We start from the raw sequence: 13,542 nt of genomic DNA, 5'->3' as shown, positions 1-13,542 counted from the left end.
TCTTAGCCATTAAATGGGCATTTGAAGAGTGGCGCCACTTCCTGGAGGGGGCTAGACACCAGGTAACGGTCCTTACCGACCACAAGAATCTGGTTTTCCTAGAATCTGCCCAGAGGCTAAACCCGAGACAAGCTCGATGGGCGTTATTTTTTACCAGATTCAATTTTTTGGTTACCTATAGGGCTGGGTCTAAAAATATTAAGGCTGATGCACTGTCGCGTATCTTCATGGCCAGCCCTCATTCGGAGGAAGATCCTGCTTGTATTTTGCCTCCAGGTATAATCATTTCCTCGATCGATTCTGATTTAGTCTCTGAAATTGCTGCTGATCAAGGTTCAGCTCCCGGGAACCTTCCTGAGAACAAGCTGTTTGTTCCCCTGCAATTCCGGCTAAGGGTACTTAGGGAAAATCATGACTCCGCACTATCTGGTCATCCAGGCATCCTGGGTACCAAACACCTCATTACCAGAAATTATTGGTGGCCTGGGTTGCCTAAAGACGTTAAGGCCTACGTCGCCGCTTGTGAGGTTTGTGCTAGGTCCAAGACTCCCAGTTTCCGACCAGCGGGCTTACTGCGTTCGTTGCCCATTCCCCAGAGACCTTGGACACATATCTCCATGGATTTTATCACCGATTTGCCTCCATCCCAAGGCAAGTCGGTGGTGTGGGTGGTGGTAGACCGCTTCAGTAAGATGTGCCACTTTGTGCCCCTCAAGAAACTACCCAATGCCAAGACGTTGGCTACCTTGTTTGTCAAACACATCCTGCGTCTCCATGGGTTCCCTGTCAATATTGTTTCGGACAGAGGGGTACAATTTGTTTCATTGTTTTGGAGAGCCTTCTGTATGAAGTTGGGGATTGATCTGTCCTTCTCCTCTGCCTTCCATCCTGAAACCAATGGTCAAACGGAGAGGACTAATCAATCTCTAGAGCAATACTTAAGGTGTTTTGTCTCTGACTGTCAATATGATTGGGTCTCATTCATTCCCCTCGCCGAATTTTCCCTTAATAACCGGGTCAGTAACTCGTCAGGGGTCTCTCCCTTTTTATGTAATTTTGGGTTTAATCCACGGTTCTCCTCCGTTTCACCTGGTAGGTCCAACAATCCCGAGGTAGAGGTCGTTCATCGAGAACTGTGCACAGTCTGGGCCCAGGTTCAGAAGAACCTAGAGGCGTCCCAGAGCGTACAAAAAACTCAGGCTGATAGAAAACGTTCTGCTAACCCCCTGTTTATGGTCGGGGATCTGGTGTGGTTGTCGTCTAGGAACTTGCGTCTCAAGGTTCCGTCCAAGAAGTTTGCTCCCCGGTTTATTGGGCCGTATAAGGTCATTGAGGTCCTCAATCCTGTCTCCTTCCGGCTGGAGTTACCCCCGTCTTTTCGTATACACGACGTGTTTCATGCCTCCCTCCTTAAACGCTGCTCCCCGTCCTTGGCTCCCTCGAGGAGACCTCCTGTTCCCGTCCTCACCCCTGAGGGGGTGGAATTCGAGGTGGCCAGGATTGTGTACAGCAAGATGGTCCAAGGCTCCCTCCAGTACCTGGTCCATTGGAGAGGTTACGGGCCCGAGGAGAGGACTTGGGTACCCGCCCGGGATGTTCACGCTGGGGTATTGGTCAGGAGGTTCCACCTGCGTTTCCCCAGTAAGCCAGGTCCACTTAGAAAGGGTCCGGTGGCCCCTCATAAAAGGGGGGGTACCGTAAAGGATCTGCCAGGCACAGCTTCGGGGTTAACTCCCTTAATTAATCAGTCAGCACCTGAATCTACATCCCTGAGACTGACTCCAGCTTCCATCACTCAGGCTGGCAGGCTTAGGAGTGGGAGAGCCTATCGCAGCCTGGCCAGACTCAGCTAGCTCCCACCCTCTGTCTATTTATACCTGCATTTCCTGTTCCTCCTTGCTTGTTATTCTTTTTCGTGTGGTTTCCTGGCCCAGCTACAGCTCCTTCTATTTTGTTCCTGCTCCATACAGACCCTGGCTTACTGACTACTCTTCTGCTCTTCGTTTGGTACCTCGCACACTCCTGGCTTGACTCGGCTCGTTCACCACTCTGGTTGCTCACGGTGTTGCCGTGGGCAACTGCCCCTTTCCCTTGCTTGTATTCCCTTGTATGTTTGTCGTGTTTGTCGTGCACTTACTGAGTGCAGGGACCGCCGCCCAGTTGTACCCCGTCGCCTAGGGCGGGTCATTGCAAGTAGGCAGGGACAGAGTGGCGGGTAGATTAGGGCTCACTTGTCCGTTTCCCTACCCCCCGGTCACTACAGGATTAAAAATGAATTTCTGCAAAAACCAAAAAATGAAATTTTTTAATTTTACCTCTACTTTGGTTTAATTTCTGTGAAACGTCTAAAGGGTTAAGAAACTTTCTAAATGCTGTTTTGAATACTTTGAGGGGTGAAGTTTTTAAAATGGGGTGACTTATTGGGGGTTCCTAATATATAAGGCCCTAAAAGCCACTTCACAACTGAACTGGTTCCTGAAAAAATAGCCTTTTGAAATTTTTTTGAAAATGTGAGAAATTGTTGCTAAAGTTCTAAGCCTTGTAACGTCCTAGAAAAATAAAAGGATGTTCAAAAAACGATGCCAATCTAAAGTAGACATATGGGGATGTTAATTAGCAACAATTTTGTGTGGTATAACTGCCTAAATTACAAGAAGATACATTTAAATTTAGAAAAATGCTAATTTTTGCAATTTGTCACTACATTTTGTTGTTTTTCACAATTAAATACCAAATGTACCGAGCAAATTTTAACAATAAAATAAAATCCAATGTGTCACGAGAAAACAATTTCGCTCGGAAAGGTAACTATCGCTTGGATAGGTAAAAGCGTTCCGAAGTTATCATCACATAAAGTGAAACATAGCAGAAAAATGAGGCTCTGTCAGGAAGGTCAAAAGTGGCCAAAGCGGGAAGGGGTTTAGTAAAATAAAAACAAAAATACATACACATTTTTTATAATAAACATTAAAATACGTCTCAATACATAAAATATACACATATTCGGGATTGGCGCGGCCGTAATAACCTGCACAATAATTTTTTTGCGGCATTTCTGATTTTTCCCCAAAAAAAAAATTAAATAAAACCTTATTTTACTTATTAATGTAAGGCACGAGGTGTGATGAATTTAACCTCCATGTGCCTCACATTAATAGTAATTAACCCCATCAGGTACCTCACACATTAACCCAATGTTGTCCATTATGACTGAGGAACATGATGGGGTTAATTACTATTAATGTGAGGTACATTCAAAATTCATCGCACCTCACTCCTCACATGAGAAAATGGAAGAACTTATTTTTTTATTATTAGGGTATGTTCACACGAGGGCGTCCATTACGGCTGAAATTACAGGGATGTTTCAGCCTGAAAACATCCCCGTAATTTCAGCCGTAACGGCATGTGCAGGCGCTTGAACGCCGCGTCCATTACGGCCGTAATTAGCGCTGCTATTCATTGGAGTCAATGAATAACGGCTCCAATTACGGCCAAAGAAGTGACAGGTCACTTCTTTGACGCGGGCGTCTATTTACGCGCCGTCTTTTGACAGCGGCGCGTAAATTACGCCTCGTGTGAACAGACAAACGTCTGCCCATTGCTTTCAATGGGCAGATGTTTGTCAACGCTATTGAGGCGCTATTTTCAGACATAATTCGGGGCAAAAACGCCCGAATTACGTCCGTAAATAGGCCGTGTGAACATACACTTACTGTTGGTAAAGTATCGTTTTGGTATCGAAAATCGCAATACTACACAAAGTATCGGTATCGAAGTACAAATTCTGATATCGTGACAACCCTAATCCATCATCGTCGAAGGCAACGGGTGAGCAACTACTATATTTTATCGATACCATATGTTGTAATGATTCTTATATCTATGCTAATGTTGTTTTATAAAAAAAAAATTATCATTTGTTTACAATATCTTTAGAAAGGCCCAAGAAAGACCTAGGTGACGACTAGTGGCTGATAGACCCGAGAAGGAGTATTTTGTCACGACTTACCGAGATTTATAAGGGTAAAAACTGTTTCATTTTCTCTAGTTCAGCATTTTCCATTACAGCCACCCTCTGGTACTCCATAATATCTTTACATAATATGGGGAATGGAGAGTATAATTACTTGGTGCCCTCCTTCTTAGTGTATCTTCCGTGGATACGCCGATTCCTGGTCCCATCTTCCTTTAGGTAAAATGACCGCCAGCTTCTCAGACTACCCGATGGACACTGTGCTTCGGTAGTCTGAGACACTTTCCCCTGTTTTGGTTGCACTAGTGCTGATGACGTGCTGGAGAATGCACTGGATGGACACTTTGTCTCAGACTTCCAAAACCAGGAATCGGAGTATCCACGGCAAAATCACTAAAAAAGCTGCTTCAAATCTATTTTTTCATATGTTCCATATGTTTCCAGACACTTTTGTACCGTTCTGATGGCTTTCCATCAGAGCTTTCGATAGGCTGCTTGAGATTTTCCGGACTGGCATTATAAAGCATAGTACTGCGATGAGGAGGACGATTTATGCGGAGGAAAGGCTGCCCATCATCCTTGCGCTAAGTGTAATATTTTTATGTATACTGTATTGTATAACCAATGGCTTTAATAGTAAGGTAGTTTTGACTATTGGAAAAGTAATCTTTTATTTATGCCATATGTAGTGCTGCCATGTTGTTTTTATAAAATTGTGCAATGTAATTTTGCTCAAAATTTTATTTTTATTTTAGGTTTTTGGCCACAGGAGAAAGTTTCACATCACTGCACCTACAGTTTTTGGGTTGGCAAATTGACCATTTCTAAAATTGTGAGGTGAACATGCAATTTTTTTTTTCAATTTTTACACATTACAAACATGCAATTCCATATAATGTAAATAGTAATATGGAATTATTAAAATTCCCCTCCCTCTTGTATCTTGGACCTCATCCCCTCCCACACACAAGGACAGTGATTGTCAGATTAGTTACCGAATTTACATAGCCCTATATGTATAGACGCGCCATCAGATGATGCCTATCTTCCTCCGAGATCATCTTTGTTATATAAGGCCCCCAGTGCTCCAAGGCACTTGGGGCATTCCCAAAACCTGTGATACAAAATAGCACATACTAAACCACATTTTAGATATTTCTTCTTGTATTCTGAGATATATTTTTCGGAAGGCATAGTATGTTCTATGTATAAGATGGGGCACAGCCTCTCTCCAAAATTCTGAAACTACCATCCTCCTCACCTTTTAATATCTTGCCATTAATTTAGGGGATATTTCCTCCACTGAAGTTCTGGATCTAAAACCTCCCTCCATTTTCCTGCTGATAGCAGGAAACTTTATATATTTCCATATGTTGAAAAATGAAGAAGGAAACCTGGACCACACATCCACAATATACACACTGATCTGTAGCTACTAAGCCAACACATATTTCTATGAACATGAGGTTCTTTGTTAACATTTTGATCAAATTGTATAAGCCCACATGCCACTTCACGGCGACCACTTTTAAGTGAAGTAAAAAATAGTTTTTACTGTGTAAAAGTAGCATAACATACACAATCTATATAAATTTGGTATCGCCACAATCGTAATCACCCACTGAATAAAGTTATTATGTTATTTATACCACACAGTAAACGGCATAAATCTAAGATGCAAAAAAGTGTGGCGAAATTTATATATTTTTTCCATTACTCCCCCAAAAAAGTTAATAAAAGTTACTCAATAAATTATATGTACCCCAAAATGGTGCTATTAAAAAAATACAACTTGTCCCGTAAAAAACAAGTCCTTATACAGCAATGTCGATGCAAAAATAAAAAAGTTAAAGCTCTTGGAATGCGACGATAATTAATACGTTTAAGGGTACAATATTTAAAAGACGCAAGTATTGTTTTAGTGGCAACATCTTGGCAAAAATCAGGAGATCATATCATCTATGGCCACCGGGCCACGGACCAATACCGGGCTGTGGATCATGTGGTACCGGGCCGCGGTATCTTGTATCAGCCCCGGCTGCAGGGAATTCGGGGCGAAAAAACGCGCCATATTGTGGTGCAGATTTTTGTCTGGAATGTCCGCTGCAGAAAACTGCTGAGCATTCAGCAAGCCTGCTAGCAGGCCCGCCTCCTCAGATGACGTATCATCCCAGGAGAGCGCTGCAGCCTGTGATTGGCTGCAGTGGCGGTCACAAGGGATGAAGCGTATTCCCAGGAGGCTGGCCCTCTAACGTCACCCAGGCGGAATCGCAATAAACACAACAACTGCTATTTTGAATTCAATGGGAAAATTCTGCAACAAATAAGCAGCATTTACGCAAATGCAATTTCCGAGCAGTTTTTCCTCTCACTATTTATGCAGCATGTGGATGAGATTTGTCCTATCTTTGCTGCTACTGTATAACGCTGCGGATTTTCCGCAACGACTTCCATTGCGGAACATCCGCAGTATTTATGCAACGTGTGAACTGACCCTATACCCCGAAACACACACCACTCCTCCCCCCCACCGGTCCGTGGAAAAATTGTCTTGCATGAAACTGGTCCTTGGTTAAAAAAATGTTGGGGACCGCTGATTTAACGCGTCCATAACACATAGGCTCTAATGGCCTCACAAGATATATAAGCATAGCTATCCATGAGAAGATCTAAATTTGTTCGTAGATAGAAGAAGGTGTGTTCAACTTGTGATCTAGTTCTACCATCTAACTCGTCAACAAGAAGTCAGCGGAATTAAAATATTTCCCCTTAAAGGAGCCATTTTTGTTAGACTGTTTGATCTACTGCAAAGTTGCATTGAACTAGTGTAGTTTCATAGAACCAGGAGTGTCTAGACACACTACAGTAGTACCACTCTATCTTCCTATGTCGATCACTGCTAGGCTACTTTATTTTAGAAAGTGTTCCCTATAATGCTTTATGTTTTAGAAATCAGTCTTAAAATACTGATCATTTGCAGAGACATGACTATTCTGACGTAACTGATGTCTGTGATATTATTCTTATCACTACTGTTTCATGTACCTTGCATGGCAAAGAGATTATGCGGCCTGATCATCTGCGCAGACTAACAGGTTCTCTAGTACAAGATGATGACTTTTGTGGCATACTAAGAGGGAGATAGATGAAGTACAGCCAAGATAATGCACAACACGTGGGAGATACATTACTGTTTTGGGAAGCAGCCAAATTAGTTCTTTGAGGGAAAAATAATATTTTGTGGAGTTATGAAAAATAGGAAAAAATGTCTTATGTCTTAATCCTCCTCTCCTTGTCCCAGCTCTTAACACTTAATGGTCTAAAAATGGTGGATAACTGAGTAACACAATGAACGCTGGGAATACTGTGCCAAGCCCATTTAGCACAGTATGGCATAGTACTTATCAAATTATTATATGGGAAAGACTGGAGACAATGGGTAACTAACAAGAGCACAAAGAAAAGAAAATGATCCAGAATGTACAATAACTTATAAGTACACAAAATGAAAAATTTTTCTGCCACAGGAGGTCCATGCTACTCAGGTTAGAAGCTCCTATTAAAATGAATAACAGTATTATGGTAAATGCTTCCATACTAAACATAAGATGCTTAGAGACAGAGTACACACTGGATCTTTTTCTACAATTCTTCTCAGTATGCAGCACGGACCACAGAAGGTCCCAGCTAATATATTTAAAAGGAAGAACAAATGGCTATTGAGAATTGAGAATTTATTTGTATATTGAGAAGTACATTTTAGAATTGGCTATTTTTCTATTTGGCTATGTGTACCTTTGAAAGGCAATTTTTAAAATAAAATGAAAAAGGTTAGTGTGATCAGTGTAACTTTCTAAATAGTTTTTATTAAAAATTATTTTTACTTTTGAAGATACAACTGCTCTGTATTTGGTATACAGAGCAGCTGTATAGTGGGCTAAATCCCGTTCAAATCAGGTCCGTGGGAATGACAGGGTCAGTGACTGCGGGTCCTGCGTGTTTCTGATATGCAGGATCCACCTTCAATCTATCATATCTAAATTCATAACTTAGATGTGATAGATTACAGGTGGATACTGCGTGTCAGACCCGCTGTCACTGAGTGCCGTTGACCTGACGGGAACAGGATTTAGCAAAAGATACAGCTGCTCTGTACAGAGAATACAAAGCAGCTATACCTCAAAAGGTAAAAATTCTTTTTAATAAAAACTATTTAGAAAGTTGCACTAATCACACTAACTAACCTGTTTATTCCCAAAAATATAATTCCCTTCAAAGGTGTACATAGCCTTTCATTTGTTTATAACTAGATGTACACTTTAGTGCACTTGGCACTAAAGTTTGTGAGGGTCCAGGGTAGGGACCATATTACATAACCTTTATATTGAAAAACCAGTACAAAATGACCATTATATTGCATTATGGTTAGTGGTAGCCTGCACGTAGAACCGGCTAAAGGCTGGGTTCACACTAGCCTTCAGCTTTCTGCTCCTTTCCAGAGGAGCAGAACGGAAACTCCGGGAGGCGCGGTTCCATTACTTTAATGGGTTCTGTCGGGGTTCCGTGGTTTTACCGGAAAAAATGCTGCGCTATTGTATTTTTGGCCGGATCTTGCGACGTAGATGTGATCGAGGCCTTACATGTGTTTATTGGGTTGCATTTAGGGATATTACAGGTACACAAATAGTTATATATAATAAGAGTGAATTATTTTATAATGAACAGTAATACAGGATTTCCAATATACTTTCTTTATCAATTCTTGATGGTTTTAAAGTTCTTTGTTTGAAGTCAGTCAATTGGACCCTTCATTGTTTACTTTCAGGGGTGAAAATTTGTCCCATACATATGATGGACGCACAGGTGCTTGGCTTGTTACAAGATAGACCTCTGATAACTGTACTGTAATGAGCCGTGCACCTGTGTGTACATCACATGACCTGGACAGGTATTTATCCACTAGAAGTAAACAATGAATGGTCCTACTGAATGATAGCAAGCAGGATCTTGAAAACTGTGAGGACTTTATACACAAATACACAGTCGAGTCACATTATTATGACCACCTCCTACTTTCAATATCGGCAGGACATAGCCCATGAAGGAAGTGATGTGTTGTGGGCTGACTTCATGGGTATATAAGGTGTGTGTCACGGCTATGGGGTATGTGGACCCAGTAGGCTGCTCCGGCATAGCGAAGTAGCAGCTGGCCAAACAGTAGTCAGTGATAGTCTATAGTACAAGAGTACCTGGATAGGAGATTTGGCAGACACTTGGCTTGGCAGACACATGGCACAGATGGTACTTGGCACAGGTGACACTTGGTACAGATAGTGAAATCTACTCCAACACTAGAACAAACACACTTACTGGATACGGGATACAGGATACGGGAACACAGGATACAGGATACAACTAAGGGTTGCTAAACAAACATGAGTAGACACAACAACGTTCAGGCAAGGAGGAAGAGGGCAGAGTCCTTTTTAAAGTACAGGATGCATAGGGATTTGTTAGGGAAAATTACACTGCTGCGTGCGCTGGCCCTCAAAGGCCAGGAATGAGTGCCTACGCACACCCTGCAGAAATCAGCGTGCTGGTGTCTCCGGGGAGGGAAACGCCGGCAAGATGAAAGTGTCCTGCGGCTGCTGGTGAGTAGGACGCGCCAGCGGTCAGCGACCGCGAGCACAACAGTGTGTGATATGCTGTCTGGACACATCACTCGTTGTTGCCATGAGTAAAAGGGGCGATTTGTCAGAGTTACAAAGGGATGATTAATCGCTTTCAGGCCAAAGGTGGCAGTATTTCTCAAATAGCGCAGTTTGTAAACTGTTTGCCTGCTGCTGTGGTGAAAGTGTATTGCGAGTGGACAAATGGCACCATTGGGAATAACCATCATAGAAACTGCAGAGCACCTTGTGCCATTGATGTGAAAGGTCAAACGACACGCTACAGTGGAGCAGCTCACCGTGAAAATCAACCAGGGGGCTACAAGACATGTGTCTAAAACAACAGTTCAGTGAACCCTACTGCGTGTGGGGCTCCGAAACAGACGGATCGTCTCTGCTCCTATGTTAACAAAGGTGCATCGGAAAAAAAGGCTTCAATTGGCACGGCAGTATCGGAATTGGACCACCGATGATTGGCAAAGGGTTGCCTTCTCTGATGAGTCACGTTTTCTGCTTCATCGAATGGATGGACGTTGACGTGTCAGGTGGGAAACATTAGAGAACAAACGCCCTGCAACCATTCCTGGAAGAACACAAGCTGGTGACGGAAGCGTTATGGTCTGGGGAATTTTTTCATGCCATTCTCAGGGCCCACTCATCCATGTGGACGGCACTCTGAACCGATTTGGGTATGAATCCATAATTTCAGATCACGTCCACCCATACATGCTGTTTGTTTTCCCTGGGGCAGATGCAAGACAATGCAAAATGTCACACAGTTAGAAATGTCCAAAAGTTTTTGGAAGAGCACGACCAAGACTTCCAAGTACTAACCTGGCCCTCTAATTCACCAGACTTGAAACCAATTGAGCATCTGTGGGACCACCTCGATCGTCTTGTTAACATTATTATGACCAACAGCTAATATCCAGAGTAACCGCCATGTGCAGCATGGACAGCAGCTAGGTTGTCTCAGGTATTTGGAGCCGTGCTGACTGCAGTTCATCCCGCATTTGCTGGGGGGTGCGTGGGGGAGGATCCAACAATGCGCGGCTATTACTAAGCAATTTTACAGTCAGCATTACGGGAGTGAAACATGCCCTTGCCCTTAGGCTGAGTTTTCACATCGTAGTAAAAATGCAGTTTTTGTGCAAAATCGACGCAATCGCCGTTTTGCTGCAATTTTGCAAAAAGCGTGATTGACCGCGACTTGTGAGCCCAGCCTTCAGTAAGATCTGGTCGAGCCAATAAACTTCAAAAGCCATATGATTCGTTGAATAAGGTCCCCCTGTGTGCAATCAAAGTGTCACATGACCTGTCACATGATGTCAGTATAAATACACCTGTTCCGAAAAGATCCCGGAGGCTACAACACCACTAAGAAAGACCAATGAGCTCTCCAAACAGGTCAGAGACAAAGTTGTGAAAAAGTATTTATCAGGGTTGAGTTATAAAAAAATATCCCAAACTTTTAACATCCCACGGAGCACCAATAAATCCATTATAACAAAATGGAGAGAAAACTACAAACCTGACAAAAAGGCCTACCACCAAAACTCACAGGTCAGGAAAGGAGGGAATTATTCAGAAATTCAACAAAGACACCAATGATAACATTGAAGGTGTTTCAGAGATTCACAGCGGAGATGGAAATATCTGTTCATAGGACCACTATAAGCCGTACACTCCACAGAGTGGGGATTTGTGGCAAAGTGGCCAGAAAAAAGCCATTGCATAAAGAAAACCATTTATTTATTTCTGTTACTTATATAGCACCAACATATTCCGCAGCGCTGTACAAAAGTCCACACTTACTGTCCCCATTGGGGCTCACAATCTAAGTTCCCTATCAGTATGTTTTTGGGGTGTGGGAGGAAACCGGAGTACCCAGAAGAAAACCCACGCAAACACAGGATGAACATACAAACTCCATGCAGATGTTGTTCTTGGTTGGATTTGAACCCAGGACCCCAGTGCTGCAAGGCAACTGTGCTAACCACCGAGCCACCACATAAAAAGTAACATGTTTTTAGATCACCAAACAGCATGTGGCAGACTCCCTAAACACATATAAGAAGGAGCTCTGGTCATACAAGGCTAAAATTGTACTTCTGGCCATCATGGGGCACAAATCCAACACTTCCCGTCACCCCAAGAACACCATTCCCACAGTGAAGCATGATGGTGCTAGAATCATAATGTGGGATGTATTTCAGTGGCAGGGACTGGAAAACTGGTCAGGGTTGAAGAAAAGATTGATGGCAGTAAATACAGGGCAATTCTTGAGGTAAACCTGTTTCAGTCTGCAAGAGATGTGAGACTAGGATTGAAGTTCACCATCCAGCAGGACAATGATCCTAAACATACTGCTAAGACTACACTGGAGGGGTTTATGAGGGAACATGTAAATGTCTTGGAATGGCTGAGTCAAAGCCCAGACATCAATCCATTTGACAATCTGTGGCATGACCTGAAGACTGCTGTACACCAAACACAACCCAACTTGAACTTGAAGGAATTAGAGCAGTTTTACTTGGAAGAATGGACAAAAATCCCAGTGTCTAGATGTACTAAACTAGAGACAAAAATCCCAGTGTCTAGATGTACTAAACTAGAGACAAAAATCCCACTGTCTAGATGTGCTAAATTAGAGACAAAATCCCAGTGTCTAGATGTGCTAAGCTAGAGACAAAAATCCCAGTGTCTAGATGTACTAAACGAATAGAGACAAAAATCCCAGTGTCTAGATGTACAAAACTAGAGACAAAAATCCCAGTGTCTAGATGTACAAAACTAGAGACAAAAATCCCAGTGTCTAGATGTGATAAACTAGAGACAAAATCCCAGTGTCTAGATGTGCTAAACTAGAGACAAAAACCCCACTGTCTAGATGTGCTAAATTAGAGACAAAATCCCAGTGTCTAGATGTGCTAAACTAGAGCCAAAAATCCCAGTGTCTAGATGTACTTAACGAATAGAGACAAAAATCCAAGACTTAAATAGAACCTTTCACCTCCCCATACATGTGCAGCATGTAATGGGGAGGGCTGCACAAACCCTGGGGCACTTTACATTTTTTTCTACCCTCCTCCGTTATTTAGATATCAGTGCCGTTATATTTGGTGCCCGATATTTAAATAACCCCCTGAACTGTCAATGGGGCGTGCAATGGAAAGGGGGCGTGTTACTATGACTGTGACACTGTCCAATCAGATACGGACAGTGTTACAGCAAGAGAGAGGAGTGAATGTGTATGCGCGCTCTCCTCTCTCCAGCTCTTACACTGTCCGTAACAGTGATTATGCCCCCTTGCCAGTTCAGCAGACCAGTACAAGACTGTGTGATCTCTCGCGAGAGATCAGTCTTGTCCTTGTCTGCCGACAGCTGAAGAGGGAGAGCGTGCGCGCATCCGCACGCGCTCTCTCCTCGCTCTTGCTGTAACACTGTCAGTAGCTGATTGGACAGTATCACAGCCATAGTAACATGCCCCCTTGCCATTACATGCCCCATTGACAGTTCAGGGGGTTGTTTAAATATCGGGCGCCAAATAAAACGGCACCGATATCTAAATAACGGAGAAGGGTAGAAGTTTTTTTTAAAGTGCCCCAGGGTTTGTGCAGACCTGCCCATTACATGCTGCACTCAGCTGCACATGTATGGGCAGGTGAAAGGTTCTCTTTAAGGGGGTTTTACACTGGCCGATCATCGGGCAGACACATTCATATAACGCTCTTTGCCGATAATTGCCCTGCGTAAACAGGGCAGCGACCAGCAGATGAACGAGCAAACGCTCGTTTATCTGCTGATCGTATGGTTTTAAAAAAGTATAATATTATCGTTGTCGGCAGCACATCTCCCTGTAAACAGTGAGACGCGCTGCCGACATGATAATAATGT

Source organism: Rhinoderma darwinii, chromosome 2 (genome assembly GCF_050947455.1).
Source record: "Rhinoderma darwinii isolate aRhiDar2 chromosome 2, aRhiDar2.hap1, whole genome shotgun sequence".
In the NCBI taxonomy this organism is placed as follows: Eukaryota; Metazoa; Chordata; class Amphibia; order Anura; family Rhinodermatidae; genus Rhinoderma; species Rhinoderma darwinii.
The sequence above is the reverse complement of the archived record's forward strand: the minus strand, read 5'-3'. Positions refer to the sequence as shown.